Here is a 15,796-nt window from a genome sequence, read left to right on the forward strand (position 1 = left end):
TCTCTTGCACTTGCTTTCCATCATTATGGCCCCTGCCAGAACAAAATGGGAGCATTATCAGCAGGAGTGTAATTCCTCAGTGTTTGTGTTGTGACACTCCAGTGCTATGGAGACAGTCACTTTCATAGGAAGAAATACAATACCCCTCTCCAGTCCACTGAGAGTTTTATGACCATGGCCATTCTTCTTTCACATAGTGTTCTGTTTGACACCTGGCAGGTGTTGCTTCTCCATTTTCCTACTTGCTGTGATTTGTTGTCATCTGAGTTGCCATCAGAAATGCAGTGTTTATTTATGCGCTTGGCAGAATGTGTCCTTGATGGTGTTGCAGGCCAGGGTTCAGGGTAGCTATAGGTGATGTGGCACCTTCCACCCCTTGTGCAACAGTGCACTTGGTCACTGGGCTAGGAGATATTGGAACAGGTCTCCCTCTTGGGCTGAGGACTGTCACAGTCCAGCTTTATATTCTCCAAGGAGCTGTCTCTGAGCAGATCAGGTTATAAATGGAGGCAAACTAAAGCCAAATAAATCTACCAAACCCTCTGCTCCTCCACAGCAGGAGAAGAATTTCACTTCAGAGGCTAGAACAATTATTTCTTGAATGCTTTATAGCCCTGTGAGCAATCATAGCAGACACATACTAACTTTTAAGTCGGTGGTCAACAAGATCTCTTAGACAACCAATGAATCTACACACAAATCCTTCAGTGCTTTTAAATGCCCTGCAATAACAGCCCAGTGCTGATAAACAGCCAGCAGGGATGCACTCCTGGGAGTTAATAGCATGATGACTGAGCATTTTAGTAATTTTTCCTTTTTTTACAGGACAGCAATGCAGCAGCAAGGCAAGTTACAACAAACACTCAGAAATAATGCCTGGTCTGGTAGACATCTGCAGGTGAATGATCAGGCTGCAGGCCTCTCCTGAAGTGGAGAATATGGTCTCAAAATGTAGGGCCTGGGACAAGCCCCTTATGCTGGGTTACACAACCTGTCATCAGAAACACTCACTGCTCTTGCTTTCTGTGTGATGGAAGGGCTAAATCTATCAAAGCTGCAGCTGGAGACAGCTTGGGAAAATCCTGCACCCCATTTCAATGTCTGGGATGAAAGAGTGCCAGCATACTTGCACATCATGCCAAGCTGAGCCAGCAGAGGCTCTCAGGTTTCTTTTGTCTTTATACAATTAAGGTCATGCTCAGCATTAAAGCACTGCTCAGATTCCCAGACTTTGCAGCTGCGTGGCCACACTAGAGAAGGTGCAGCTCCTTTGAACACCTCTAAGACACCTGTTAACTTGAGCCATGCTTTTCAAGGGCTGGGAATTGGCTGCAGGTCACTCCTGACCGATCCCTTTGGTCTTCTGTGTCTCAGCGGTCCCTGTGCTGAGTGGAGTCATTCTGGCATTCTAGCACAGCACATGCAGTTATTCATCAGCCAGCTTCCTAGAACAAAGCCCCCCAGTGATGACAAAGCATCTTCCCCCATCCTGGGTAGAAAGAGCAAGGGAGAAAGACAATTAACAAAATGAGAGATCTGTCAGAGTCTGAAAAAAGCACCCATCTGGCAGGATCTCACAGCTCCACCCTCAGTGAATCTGCATTTCTGACACTCAGATCTTCCTGCTTGAGGGAATACTCTCCTAGAATCAGCCACAAGCAGAGAGACTTGTGAGCCATCTCTGTACAACTTGGCCTAGTAAGGGTCCTCCCTGCTCTGTCTCCAGCCAAATAAAAGCAAAGGCTTTTTTCTTCTGAAATATAGAGGAGGTCATGAGCTAACCTGCTCATGTATTTTCAGCTCTGATGTTGCTTTTTAGCTCTGCTGCTTGTGTTTGTGCTTGGCTGCTTCCTCCTTTCCAAATTCCAGAGGTGGGTTGCCTTTGTTTCCTTAACAAAGTAGGAGAAAATTTGGATATGGTCTTACAGGAAAAGGTCAGACGCAGTTTACATCATCTTGCACACAGAACAACTAGAATCATCAAACTCACCTGAGCTTGATTCAGTAGCCAGATTTTTCCAAGGTGCAGGTGACCTATTAAGAGGAATGGGTGAGCAGTCACCAAGGCGGGTTCCCAGCTGCAGTATAGAAACAGATAATTTTGAATCCTGGAGACTTCTCTGTAACTCAAACTATCCCATTCATTGGAGAGAATTATCTCTTCTCTGTTTGGTATGAAGCAGCTCTGCAGTCCAGCAGACCAAGCTGTAAATAGAGCCCCAGGGAACCAGACCACTCCAAACTGGTGCAGTTTTTGAACAGTGGGAATGAATCATCCAAATAACTTTCTTCAGGCAATACAGGGAGGAAATGTCACGAACCATGTGAAAATTGAGACCATATGTTTCTAGGATGTTTTTTGAAAGGAATACCCTTGACAAAGCTAGAGTGACTTCAAGGCTGGTTCCCAGGTCAGACCCTAGCAGAGCAGTCCCCCCTGGTGCCAGGGACTCTCTCTTAACTCTGGTCCTTATTTTCACTGCAGCCAGTATGTATTTTTATGCACTACATAGTGAAAGGCTGCAAGTCCTTCAAGGCCAAGACAGAGCTTGTGTTTTGTTTGTTTGGAGAAAAATAATGATGTTCTCAGATGCCTGAGAACTGCCACTGGCGTCTCCCATCTGTGCATGAAGGCAACTCCTCCACAGCAGCAGCAGCCTCTCCTTCTACTTGGTAGGTGTTGTCTGACCAGAGCCATAGGTACAGGATCTATTTTCTGTTGAGCATGCAAAGAAGAGGTGGTTGCCTGGCACAGACGTACTTCAACAGCTATTCTGATAACACAGATGTGCTGGCCTCTGTTCCCTGCGCTTCATTCCTTGAAGAAGCAGGGTGATCATTACTTTTTCTTTCCATGAGGAAGCTGTTGGATATAACGTAGCACCTGAAAGGTTTTTTTCACTGTGCAATTAGGAATTTGGGTTTCTTTCACATTCTAAAAGGTGGCATTTTGCCCCTCTTGGGAGGCCTGTCCCTCATCATGCAGCTCTCCATGTGCCATTAATGCAGTCACATGTGCATGTGCCAGAGCCTCCCCAATGCTTTGACCTGGTTACCCCACTCTGAACAACCTTGGATACAGCACCCGCATTTCTAAAGGGCATGCACCAGTGGTTGGGAATCTGGGAGAGGTCAAAATGAGCCCTAATAAGGCAAGGCAACTAGTTATTACTAAGCTGCTATTTCTACTGCAAGAAGCCCTGGAGCAGCAAAACTGCTCATTTCATGTATGTTCATTAGCAGCATGGATAAGAGCAGCATTGATTGCAGGCTATAATTAGATCTCTGGGACATTTTTGGACCAGCTTTCTCTGGCATTGTGCTACTTTGAAAGGACTTCCAGTTTCTTTTCTGAATGGTTGGGATGGCATTTCCCTATTCAGCAGATTTGGGACCACCATTCCTGTTTTCTCCATTGTGGCTCACAGAAGGCTTCCAACTTGGTGCCACAAGCCCCACACTACAGAATTAACAAAAGCTCCATTGTTTGACCACTCCTAGTCCCTTGAGTTGTAGAGTTGGCCAGACTGCAGCTATCTTCTTAGAACTGTATGGCCAGCTCTCCCTGCTTCTCTTAGCTTGCCAAGATGTAGTTTTGTGAGTACCTTCCTCTGGTGATGACTCTGATTCTTCTGGAATAACTTTCTTAGCATGTTGTGTGCAGCTAGCCTAGAGCATTTCCAGAAGAAATGGATGCACTAAGCCAGCACTAAGTACATACTCAGGGCATGGTGGCCTACATGGAAATTACTACTCCTCTCTTGGAATGCTGGAAAACAGCCTCAGCATCCACTCTGTGAAAAACAGGGAAGAGTCAAGGGAAACATGCATAGCATGAAGGACTGCAGTTGAGATATCAACAGTCCACGTGGCAAACGGGACCCAAGGGTGTCTCTGCTTGTGGTTTCCCCCCAAGTGCTGGTGTGCTGGAGACAACCATTTAGCACAGCCCTGTGGTGGGCATCTTTCTTTGCCATGTTCACAGACCATTCCTGTATCTTCTTGTGCACTGCCCACTCAGAAGCAGGCAGGCAGGGGCGGAGGTGCTGGCAGCCCATCTGGGATTACTGAGACACAGGTACACACACCAGATGCACACACCAGATCTTGGTTGACCTATGTGCTGAAGGAGGGTATCTGAGGAAGGAAGTTTGTACCTCTGGTTTTGAACCCAATACATCTGGTTCAGGTATCTTGGTTTGCAAACTGCAGTTTGCGATGCAAATTGAGCTCTGGGTGGGAGCCCAGGGAGACAAGAGGCCTCGAACTGCCAACTTTTAGGATAACAAAAGGCACAAAGATGGGTGGTGCCAGCCAGGTGAATGGACACTTGAGACACACAGCAAGAGCCAGGAATTGCTGACCTTTTGGATAACAAAGGAGATGAAGAGGGATGATGCCAGCAGAGAGGGGCCTAGGAGCAGGGACTAAGGAGGAAGAGAGAGACTTGTGTGCAGGTAGATTATGAGAGTATAAAAACCCAGGGATTTGATTGTTGGGGATCCTCCTCGAAGGCACCAGCTCCAAGTGTTTCTGTGTTACTGTGCCATGAGTAAATGGAATATTCTATAATGTCTTATGGAACAAGACATCTGGGACTGCTATGAGAAACCTGGGATCGAGCCAGTAAGGAAACCTGGTCTGGCTGTGTGTGAGTGGGGTGTGCAGGCAGTCAAGTGGGGCACCTGTTGGATCACTGGAGCCTCCTGCTGTGAAAGGGCTTCGGTCCCAGTAGTCTGGCTTTGGGAGCCTCCGGAACGGTCAGAATGGGAACTTCCCTTAACAACCAAGGCCAAACAGACTGATATTAAAGCATATTTTTTGTGTCACTGTCTTTGAGGACAGAAAGTCACCCAGGACAAAACGTTTTGGAGATGAACCTCTTCAGTCTTCCTGCCTTCTCATCGAAGAATTGCTGACCTCATGCCGATGTGTGACCTGAAACAGAAATGAGTGCCTGCCTCTTCACAATACCTTCACGAAGCAGTACAAACTGACCCACCCAATACAAGTAAACCATGCTATTTTCTGCAATGTCAACATGAATTTTATCTATTGTTTATCCTTCAAAGCTATGCAAATCATTTGAAATAAGTTTGTTTTTATGCCATAGCCTCCCCTTCCCTTCTCTTTCTATTCCCCGATCTTAAACTGCTGTTCTACCAGTTTAAAGCTAAAGCAGTTTAATGTTAAAGCTCTGCTCTAACAAAAGACTTTGTGAAACTATTTGCTTACGTTTTGAATTTGTTCTCTGTGTGAGGTCTAAGCCAGATCTGCTGTGGCTCTCACAGGGGTTTATTGTCTGTTATTCCTCTGAACCCAGGAAGAACCAGTCCAGCAAAGAGAGCAGGTGTTTTATTCTGCTGGTTTTTAAACTATCTATATCAACTGTTCACGTGCAAACCACGGTGTCTAGCCACAAGGTCATCATTAGTAGAACGTGGCTTGGCTGGGCCTGAGAAACTTTATGATAAGCAAGGGGTGAAAAAGGAATTCCAAGCCTGAGTTTCGGAGCCCAGCCCAGGTTCTGACCCAGCTCATGCTGATTAGCAGCCAAAAATTTAACCAGCAGATACAGAGCCTCTCTCTCTCAAGACAACCATGGGTTTTCAGCAAATTGGTCTAGCAGGGGGAAGGGATGGCCACAACCATTTTGTTCCAAGGCATTTGACAAGGCAATGCTTAGTTTGCACTGGAGCCAAAGTCCATTAGTTTAACAACAAAAAGCCAGCAGACTTTCTAATGTAACATGATACCACTATTTAATGTCTACTGTGTGAATTATTAACAGAGTTCCACCCAATGCCCTGTCACTGGGACGCTGGAAAAATTTACTTCCAAGGGCAGGTTTGATATCCTTTGCCTAACCTAGATTTTATAATTCCCCCCAATACTTACACTTTAAAATTGTCAAGCATGATGTGGCTTACTACCTTTCCATTTAAAGTAGAAAGAGGGGAAGAAGGTCACTGCTCTGTGTCTGTTGGAAGAGAACAGGCTGGAGGGGAGGCAGAGAGGGCAGTTCAATGTTCTGTTGCTGTAGTTTGCACTGAAAATGCACACGCCTAAAAAGAAATTGAATTTTAAGGACACTCAGGCAGGGACATGTTTACAAGGTAAAGACAAATTCTTTTCTGGCCAGATAGTAACTCAGGTTGTCTCTGCCTTTCCCAGACCATTCTCTCATACTGTCTCCTCTTTGCCCTGCACTCCTGTGGCAATCTCTCTGATAGAAACCGCCATTTCATCTCTTATATTCTGCTCCTGATCTCCTCCCCCTACCTTGGTTTCTCTCTGGAAACCCACTGCTGCTAAAGGAGCACATCATACCCTCCTCACTTTTACTGGAGCAAGCCATGCCCTAGGTTGCTCCCGAGATGTCCACAGTTAAGTGGCACCCAAACATGCAGGCTGAGCAGCAAACCATGCCCTGACATGAGAAACGTGACAGCCATAATGCTCAAGTACCTGGCTTCTCACCCAATAACTGGCTTGAAGAAGGAGAAAAAATTGTTTGCAAGAGTATCATGGAGAGACATCAGGATGGGGTTATTCATAACAGGCAAGACATAACCTGCAGGCCACATGTCACAGGGCTGTGTGGTGAGGCCATTGTGTGGGATGTGCAACACGAAGTACCTTCATGGAAAGACAAACCTAACCCTCACTCCTGTGGACCTGCACCTACTCAATCTCTACACCGAATATCCTGCTGATTTGTGATGTTGTTAGGCTGGAGCCTGCCTGCCTGACCCCCATGTCGCTAAATGTTGAGAAAGTTCCTCTCTCCTCAGGACTGCAGGTCCAGGTGCTTTTTCTCCAGAAAATACTGCATTTATTTGTGGCACCTCAAGAATTTTCCTTTCCCTGTTTTCTGTCCAGCTTCCTACTTTTTCCAGGGCAACTTGGGTTATTATTTCACACCATGTTCAAAATCCTAAAAAGTTAAAGTGAGTGTGCTCACTTGCCATTGAGATATGCCATCTCAAATTCCCCTTTACACAACCCTCACTTTTGCACACAGACCACAGCTTTCTTTCCATGGGATCCGCTATCCTGCACCTCACATGTCTCTGGTAATATTATACCATTCCTCACAAATCATTCCCCCATGGAGTTCAAGTGCCTCCCTTTACTGCCAGCACTATGCCGGCTCCCACTTTACAGCAGTGAAAACAGATTTCTTAATTTCATTGTGTTACTAAAAAGTGAAATTATTTCACAGTATTTGCAAACTACCCTTCTTCCTATATTTCACCATGACCAGGAAAGGGAGGAAGATACTACTCTAGTTTCTTTTACTTGAAAAAGTGTTTGGCATGCAGCTAAAGAGCAGAATATGGCACAGTTAAACAAGAACAAGGTATATCTACAGCTAGACTGCCTACAGGACCAAACAAATCTGCCTAGACAGACATCCTCTTACTTTCTGTGGGGTAGCTCCCAAGGAAGGCCCAAATGCCCATGTAGAAACCATCTTCCAGGACAGCTTCCTGTACTGGGGACAGCCTCAGGAGTGACTCTGTCCACATATCTACCCTGCTGAGACAAGATGCTCTGTGCAGGCGCCCAGCTAAACATCTACTCCTTTATGGAGAGGACATGGAAATGGGCCTGTGATCTGGGAAGGACTGGCAGTCATGCTGAGGGACAGAAAAGACAGCCTAGGAGAGGCTGAAGAAGGCTGATAAGTAAAGGATTCTCCTTGGTGGCTTTTCTCTCCCCTCATGCCACTTCCAATATACAACCACCAGGAGAACAGTGGTGGGTTGGTGAGAGGGTGTTCTTGTGGGCTGGTGGAGGAGGGAGGGTCCTGAAGAAGGAGCCCCAAAGCCAAGAAGGCAGGTAGAGATCCCAGTACCATGGAATGGGATTTATGGGAGACTAAGGGTGAAGAAAATGGCAGTGAGAGAAAGGCCTTTTCTGTTTCCACTGTGTGCCTTTACAAGTCTGAGGAAGGATGGCAGGCTCACCAAGGCTATCCTACTCCACCACAGTGCTCCACATTAGAAGAGTGAGAGGTCACTCCTCTCCCCAAGACACAGCAGCAACCACAGACAAGGGTGCCTCAAGGTGAGGCAAGCTGCACGTTTCTCACCTAACCAGCAAGCAGCACTGTCCATCAGATTCCCCCATGGAAAGGAGGAGAAAAATGTGTGACACACCCTGACCAGAAGCCTGCCAACAACTCTCAGTCACACCAGTTGTCATAAAACTGCAAAGTAACCCTGGGGCTTAGCTGAGTCAAACCCTGTTGTGCCAAAATTATTTTAGTAAAGCATATGCAACTAAGTTAGAAGGCCTACAGGAAACAGTGAGAGATATAAAGTTTCCTCAAAGTTGCTTGTAGGGTGGGTTAAGAAGCCTTTCCCTAGGTGGCCATGAAGAGCCATCTAAACACAGGGTAGCAGAATCAGCTATAGTTTTACTGGAGCCAGCTTTTGCCTTTTTTGGAGGCAAAAACTCTCCCCATGAACTAATATGAAGTTGCTTAGGACCAGGGTTTTAATGAAAAACATTTGGGCCAAAAAATGAGTTGGATAGAAGGAAAATTAAGATTCTTAAAAGGCCAAATATCAAGTGTTTGAAAACTGCATGATGAAACATGGAGAAATCCAACACAAAGTATCCCCTGAACCTTATTTCACATTCTCTTTGACCCTCCATCCTGGTCTGGGGTGAGGAAATAACAGAAACATTGCCTTTTTCATGGCACAGGCAAACCCCTCCCTACAAGGGTGTTTGAATTCACCATGAGAGAGGCCTGAAGGCTTGTAGGGAGCAATGTCTGTTTATGGCACAGCTATGACTTTCTTCCCACTGAAACAAACCCAGGCACTCAACTCAGGCCTTTAATTTGCTCTTCAGGGAGTTTTTTAACCAAAAAGTAGGATTAGCATGGAAAAAATATTTCTGTGGGTACTGCATTGGAGTCAGAGGCTTCCTTGACTCATAGTGTTTACAGAGCAAGCCCTGGACTTCAAAGTTGGACCCATGCCTTGGAGTCTTTAAAATCCCATTGGAACTCAGGCCCTGCTGTCTGGTAAAGGCTCCCTGCCAGGCTCTAAGCCTGTTGCTTCTTAGCCAGGACAGGGTTATTACTGCCTGTTGGCTCCAAAACTTTTCCCTGGTGACAGCAGTCATATTTTCCTCAGCTGCTGCAAGTTTCCTTTCCTCAGTTAACCCTCACAGCATAGACAGCTGTGGACTCACAGGATACCTGTCCTCTCCCTCAGTGTGAATCCCCCAGAGGGAGATGGGGAGAAGACACTCCTCACTGCCTCTATGGCACAGTATTCCTCTCTCTGAGATAAAATGGACAGAGCCCATTGCAGACACAGAAGGCATGAGCCAGCCATCCCACCATTCTTCTGCCTCCAGCAGTGTCAGATCAGTGACGCTGTTAAAGCACTGAAACCACAGTCTTGCATGGAAGTAACTAACACAGATTCACAGGCCTTCACTATGAGAACTGATCCCAAAAAGTCCAGCAGGGATCAGTGCCGAGACCTAGAGATGAGAGAAGCCTGGAAAGGTAAGGGAGTGAGGTTTCCCAAGAGGCAAGGAAGAAATGGCATCTTTCTTCAGTGAGTTCATGAGGTTGACATGGCAGCCTGCAAAGACAGGCAAGGACATGCAGTGTTGGGCCTTGGTGTGAAGGATCTGCTCCATGACTTTCCCAGGCACAAGGGTGAGGCTGACAGGTCAGTTATTCCCAGGGTTCTCCTTTCTACCCTTTCTAAAGATAGGTGCAGTGTTCCCCTTTTCCAGTCACCTGAGATTTCAGATGCCTGCCATGACTTGTGGCAGGCAGATCAAGGCATCAGTGCATCTCCCAGCAACCTTTGCACAAATGGTTTAATGCAGACAGAACGAAGGTCAGACAGGAGACAGAGAAGAGGGAAGCCTGGACAGCTACCCAAGACCACAGAGGAGCAGTCTGGGAAAGATCAGCCCTACAAAGCTCTAAGGCCCAGCACCACTTCTCCAGGTCTGTTCTTGAAGCAAGAGATGTGTGACAGTCTCCCAGCCCAGCTCATGCTGATGGACCTGAATGTGTCCACAGAGGAATGCTGTGATGCAAAGGCATTCATAAGACAGAAAGGCTATGATGGACTTTTTGGTAATGATCAGCACGTTTTAAGTCTGTTGGCAACGTTTTCAGATTTGGCACTGTCCCCATGGAGTCATCTAATAAGCCTGCGCCGGAGTGAGAATCTCACCATCTTCCATATAGGGAATCAAACCTTGTGTCACTCCCTGCTCCTGTACCCCTGCGTTTCTAAATTTTGTTTAAAACAAGATGTTTCTGAGTTCAGACTCCCTTAGTGAAAGCCATGTGAACTGTTGCTATCCAGAACAGTTTGCTGGAATTGTGTACACTGAAAGACTGTAAAACTGGAATCAGAAAGCCAGTCACCTCAGGAGTGGTAAAAATGGCTGCAAAACTAGTCCCTCAATTTCTGGTGCTTTCTCAACTACTGCCTGCCAAAGGAGACAAATGTTTTTTAATTATTAATTCCTCAGAGTTGCTAAATAGACTAGTACCAAGCTAGCTGAAATCTGACATATTTGATTCTTTAAAATATGTTTTTAAATAAGGACACTACATTTCCTTCCAAAAACATCTTTGCTGTGCAAACGAGCAAAAGCCAGCAGTCTGTGTTTGAGTCCCTCTATGTTTGGCTTACGTGCACTTTAGGAGACTGACAGAAGTATGCAAACATGGGAACAGGGCCCGATTTTGCAAAGTTAATGAAGAAAAAATCCCACAGTTACTGCTTCCGCAGAAGCACTGCCTCCCATGAACTTATACACAACCAACAAAGAGAAGATAAAAGCATGCAGCACAGTCACTTGTGCTGAGCTCCCCTTCTCCCTCCAGCAGCACGGGGACACTTCTCCTTCCAGCAGCACAGGGACATCGGGTCTGGGTAGTTTTTTAGCCTGTAATGCTGTGAGATGGTTTGTTTAACTCTGCTGTACCTATCTGTAGTCTTTCTGTCAGTCAGATTGCTCTTGGTCAAACATTGCTCCTGGGAAGGTGAGAAGTCTGCAGGAAGGTGAGAACTGCTGTAGTAGGCTGTCACTCTGCTGTAGCAGAAAACACCTGTGAAACTTTTCCTCCAAGCAAAATCAAGGCTGAGCATACCAGCAGTAGGAATTCTCCTCCAGGGACATCACATTCCATGAGACTTGGTGCAGGACCACTGGTGGTGAAAGATTCCCTGTTGCTGTGGCTCCTGTGAGCAGAAAAGTCAGACTGGAAGTACTGAGATCAAAGATATTTGTGCTGCTCCAAACACAAACACTTGACACTTGGCAAATATGATGGCCCATTACAACAGTTTTAGTCCTTTCCCAGGAAGAGGGCAGGGGAGGAAGTCTCAGTGCCAAATCTGAGATTGCATGACCAAGTGTTAGAGTCTCACAGTACCTAGAGGTGAGAACTGGCTATCAACTCCACAGGCAAGCATAGCACTGTGGGACACAGCTAGGCTGCTCTGGTCAGGCCCTTGTCCACCACAAGGCACCAGGGTTGCACAGACCCCTGAGAAGGAGTCACTGTGCAGCTGACAATGTGTCCAAGCTGTAAAACCAATGACTTGCCTCTGGCAGAGTAAGTGTTCTCCACTCTCAGCTCTAAGCTCTTGAGCAAGGAGACTTCCCTGTGTTTCCCTACTCAGAGATCTTCTCTATGTTGCTCTTGAGGGTGAGCTAAGGACAGAGCACCTTGCAGTCAACACATGGCTATGAGCTGACCTTATAAAGCAGAATTCAGTATAAGCACAGCTTGCCAGCAACTGGAAGGCCTTCTCAAGCAGAAAAAGGCTCTCAAAAGCATTCAAAAATATCCAGAGCCCTACAGCCTTGTGTGGCAACACCAAGAAAAGAAATTCCAAAGAGAAGATTTACTACTGGCCAAACACAGACAAGGGACTGGCCCTGAATTTCGTAGCAAATCTGAAGCTCAAAGCTTCCTTCTCAGATGTTCTTTTCTGTTATGCACAATCCTTAAACAGAGAGTTTCCAGCAGTACAAGCAGAAACTATTGCAGCTGGCTTAAGTGATTGATAGCATGGTGAAAATGCTACAGTGGCACAAGCACAAGCGACAGTGGGATCTATTTTCTGGAGGTTACTGACCTCAGATATATCAGTGCTTTTCATCTCCCGATGCTGGTTGTGCTTGCCACTCTGTGAAAGATTGCCTGAACTTACTTGGCCAACATTTTGCTCCAGTTAGATCTGGAAAAAAGAACACCTGAATAAGCAACGACCTTTCTCAAGGTGAGACCCTCATTGCTCCAGTGACATTTCCAGTTATTTGACATCTTGAGTAATACAAAATGCAAGAATTTATCCTCAGCCAATTCTTACAAAGTAAACAAGCCAGAAAACAATGCCAATACAAAATTGCTACGTCATAGGGGGCTGCAAATATCTGAAAATTGAAATAAAGCATAAGGCAAACATGATTTCAATACTTTCTGGTATTTTCCTTGCTGGAGAGCAAAAGACTTTCTGTATATTAATAAAGCAAAAATTCTCTGTTTTCGTAGTCCACAGACAAATTGAGAACCTGTGGTATCAAACATTAGCAAGTTTTAAAAAGAACCTAGGCCTGGGAAAAAAACCCACTAGCAACTTGGAAAAAAAAAGTTGGTGCTTTTTTAGGAATTTCAGGAAAGGCTAAAGCTTAAAATTGGCCTGAGCATTTTGAGTAATGCTTATGGCTACATGTATCTTCCTGCTCTTTCTGAAGAATTGGTTACTTGCACTTCCATGACATGGAAGCCATTGGTCCTGCTCACCTCCAAGTCCTTGTTGGTTGACCTTGGAAATGTCTTGGTGTCATCTTGGATACCTAAGAATCGGCCAGATACAGGCAGTGAACAAAACTTTGAAGTTCTACATCTTGCCTTGACTCTTTCCTCAGTCCTGCCTCTGTGCACAATCAGACTCTTCCTGCCTGACAGGACACTTCCCCCATTGTCAAGAGCTCAGAAGTACATTGAGTAAAAGATGAGAGCAGCATTATTTCCTCACACCCTGCCTCTCCCCATAGTCATGGCTTAGAAGAAAGGCATGTCTCTCCATCACACACACCATGTATAACAGAAACAACCCCGTCCAAGGACTGTTCCTGCCTTACCAGTAAGGACTGGTTTTCTGCCAGCGTGTATTTTTGGAGGCTGTTTACATATAATGACTGCTCAGATCACTCAAGTTTGTTGACATCCTTTTTTCTGGAGGTCCTCAAACTGGACACTGTTCTTCTGAAACAAAGCTACAAACACCAAGCAGATGGAAACCAACCATATCCTTTACTCCAGTCAAGTGGGTGGGAACTCATCAGGAGAAATCATCCTCGAGGTCAAACAACATGTAGCTCTAGAACATCAAGGATACTTTCCGTCCCATCCAAAAACCAGAGTGAAGCTGGATAAGCACCACCAGGAATTGTCCTTAGAGGTGTGACAAGCTCTGCAGACAACAGGGCAACAGAGGGTGCATTTGTGAGCACTGAATCCATGGTAACATGGACTGCAGGAAAGGCTTAGTCACTGGCAAATATGTGTCTGGGTTTAAGGTTTATGCTACAATTGCATTTATGTATTATTTATTCAGAAGTCCTTTTCTACCGTGTGCAATTTTGTTTTCTGAGTCCCTTAGCATTCACTGAAGACTCCTTTTTATATTGAGCCTGCCAGTTTTGGGGTTAAGATGAACTGGAATGAATCCTATAGTGTTATATACAGAGGGTATTCTACAGTCATCAGAAAAAGGCAAAGAGAAAGGAGATGCCACCTGGAGAAACCTTGAGATGATTTAGAATCCAAGAAATAGGTGCCAGCTAAGATCTCAGGGGACGCTGAGCAAATACCACCACCAGTGGCAAGATGGCATTGGAAGAAAAATTGTTGAACTCCAGGAAAGTGTTTCAGATGCCTGCCTGCCAGCATCCATCCCCCTACCTCCAGTCTCCTCTAAAACAACATTGGCTGTTTTACTAGTTTGGCTAGTTTTTAGCAACATGCTGAAATAATTTGTGCCTGATTTGAGAGGTAAAAAGGGAACCAGTTTGCAGTGATGCTGTCACAGAGGGTCAAAGACATCTGTGAAATAGTGTAGGTCCAGGCCAAACATGGAGACAAGTCCATAATAGCATTAGCTGCCAAGTTTGGAAAGGCTTTGACTGCAACACTATTATCTAAATTTAAGGGTAGCAGGACTGGTTGAATTATTCATTGCAAGCAAACTCTCTAACAAACCTTAGCCCTGCTACCTGTTCACAGGTCTGATTACAGATGTCTATTACACAGAACAGTATGAACTGTTCATGCAAAACACATTTCAGCCTGGGAGCTGTCTGCCAGTCCTTTACTTCTCTGGCTCCCTGCCCCATGGGCTGTGCCAAGGGTGGTATCCCTGCTCCCTCTGGTATCTGTAAATCCTACCTATGGGCAGCAGAGAGATACAGCCCATAGGGAAAAACAGAATTCTGTCTGTAAAGCCTGTGTAAAGGCTAGGTTTCACCACCATTTTTGCAGATGCATATGCATGTATTTGCTTGTATCAACTTCGCATTCTTTCTTGTTCTCCTCTCTGAGACCATCCTCTTTCTTTGGTGAGGTTTTTTTGACTACATGAGGGACCAGATTGACAGTGTGGAGAGTCCATCGTTAAATGCACTTCTCTTACTGTTGTCCCTCTATTTGCAACCAGCCCTCTGTACTTTTCTGCCTTCAACATTCTCACAGTCATTTCCAATTCTCTTGGCTAAATAATTAAAACAAAGCAGTCCCATGCTTGTGGAAGAGGCTAGTGCTGTGCTACTAGTGTCACATGCACATCTCTTTAAGGCCTTGCACTACCTTTTCCAGAGGTAGGACTCTGTCATCAGGAACAGTCTCTAGTGCAGAAAAACTGTTTTTTGAGAAGAAGGAGGGATGGAGCTGAAGGCAGCCCAGAAAGACTGGCTGCTCCAAGATTACAAAGGGAAAAATAAATTCCATTAGTACTCTTTTTTTTTTTTTCTTCGATTTTTGGGCAGCATTCTTTTTGCAGTTCTCTTGACAATCCCAGTTCTCTTGACAACACCTGTAATCAGCTGTGTCTCAGTGTCTTGCAAGACTGGGTTCACTGCCCAGCACTCTAGTTTGCTTCACTTTTTTTCACACAGTTGCACAGAAATTACCTCTATCCTGCCCATGCAGGATGTACCTTTTCATTTTCCACTAGGAGAGACAATAGTGTCAGTCTTTATGGTTTGTGCAGATAATCACGGAGGTACTTTGGCAGGCAAAAGTTGCCCTGAGTGGAAGTGGCACCTAACCCTGAAAGTACGAAGATCAGGCATCCCAAATGGGATTGAAGAAGAATCTTTAATCTTCAATCTAAGAATATGAAAAGCTGAAATCTCTTCATCCCAGCTTAAACACTAGCATCAAACTACTATAAAAAAAAGAGCACCATACTTTTCTCACTTCAGCAAGTGCTTTGGACTCTTCCCAACTTTGAATCAGTTCAAGACTTTCTAAGGTGAAAGGCTAACCACCCCGACCTGCAGTTAGGACTTTGGCAAGTAATTGACTTCCAGATCAGCTCCTCCACCACCCCTGTGCAAAGTGCAAAGTATAGTAGAAAATGATCTCAGCCTTAGCAATCAAAGAACAGTTGTCACTATTAATTTTCATTGAAGTGCAGAAACAAAACACCTAAATCCAGATGTCTTCCTCCCATGCTTTTTGGGAAGGCTAGTGAGTGAGCTGAAGAGAAATACATCCCCATTT

At 45.4% G+C, this 15,796-nt stretch overlaps 1 protein-coding gene across 6 annotated transcripts in view; it reads right to left on the reverse strand.

Moving 5' to 3' along the window:
• MFHAS1 (multifunctional ROCO family signaling regulator 1) overlaps nt 1–15,796 on the reverse strand; it is a 105,861-nt gene that overhangs the window by 33,586 nt on the left and 56,479 nt on the right. For 5 of the 6 annotated variants that reach the window (XR_015803233.1, XR_015803232.1, XR_015803231.1 and 2 more), the window contains exons 4-6: nt 12,147–12,248; nt 11,153–11,243; nt 1,783–6,065 (exon numbers count right to left, since the gene is read on the reverse strand). The gene's annotated coding sequence lies outside the window, so the exon portion shown is untranslated. The remainder of the gene's footprint in view (nt 1–1,782; nt 6,066–11,152; nt 11,244–12,146; nt 12,249–15,796) is intronic. The other variant, XR_015803228.1, reaches the window with a different exon arrangement.

The sequence above is a fragment of the Sturnus vulgaris genome, chromosome 4, assembly GCF_052056855.1.
Source record: "Sturnus vulgaris isolate bStuVul1 chromosome 4, bStuVul1.hap1, whole genome shotgun sequence".
In the NCBI taxonomy this organism is placed as follows: Eukaryota; Metazoa; Chordata; class Aves; order Passeriformes; family Sturnidae; genus Sturnus; species Sturnus vulgaris.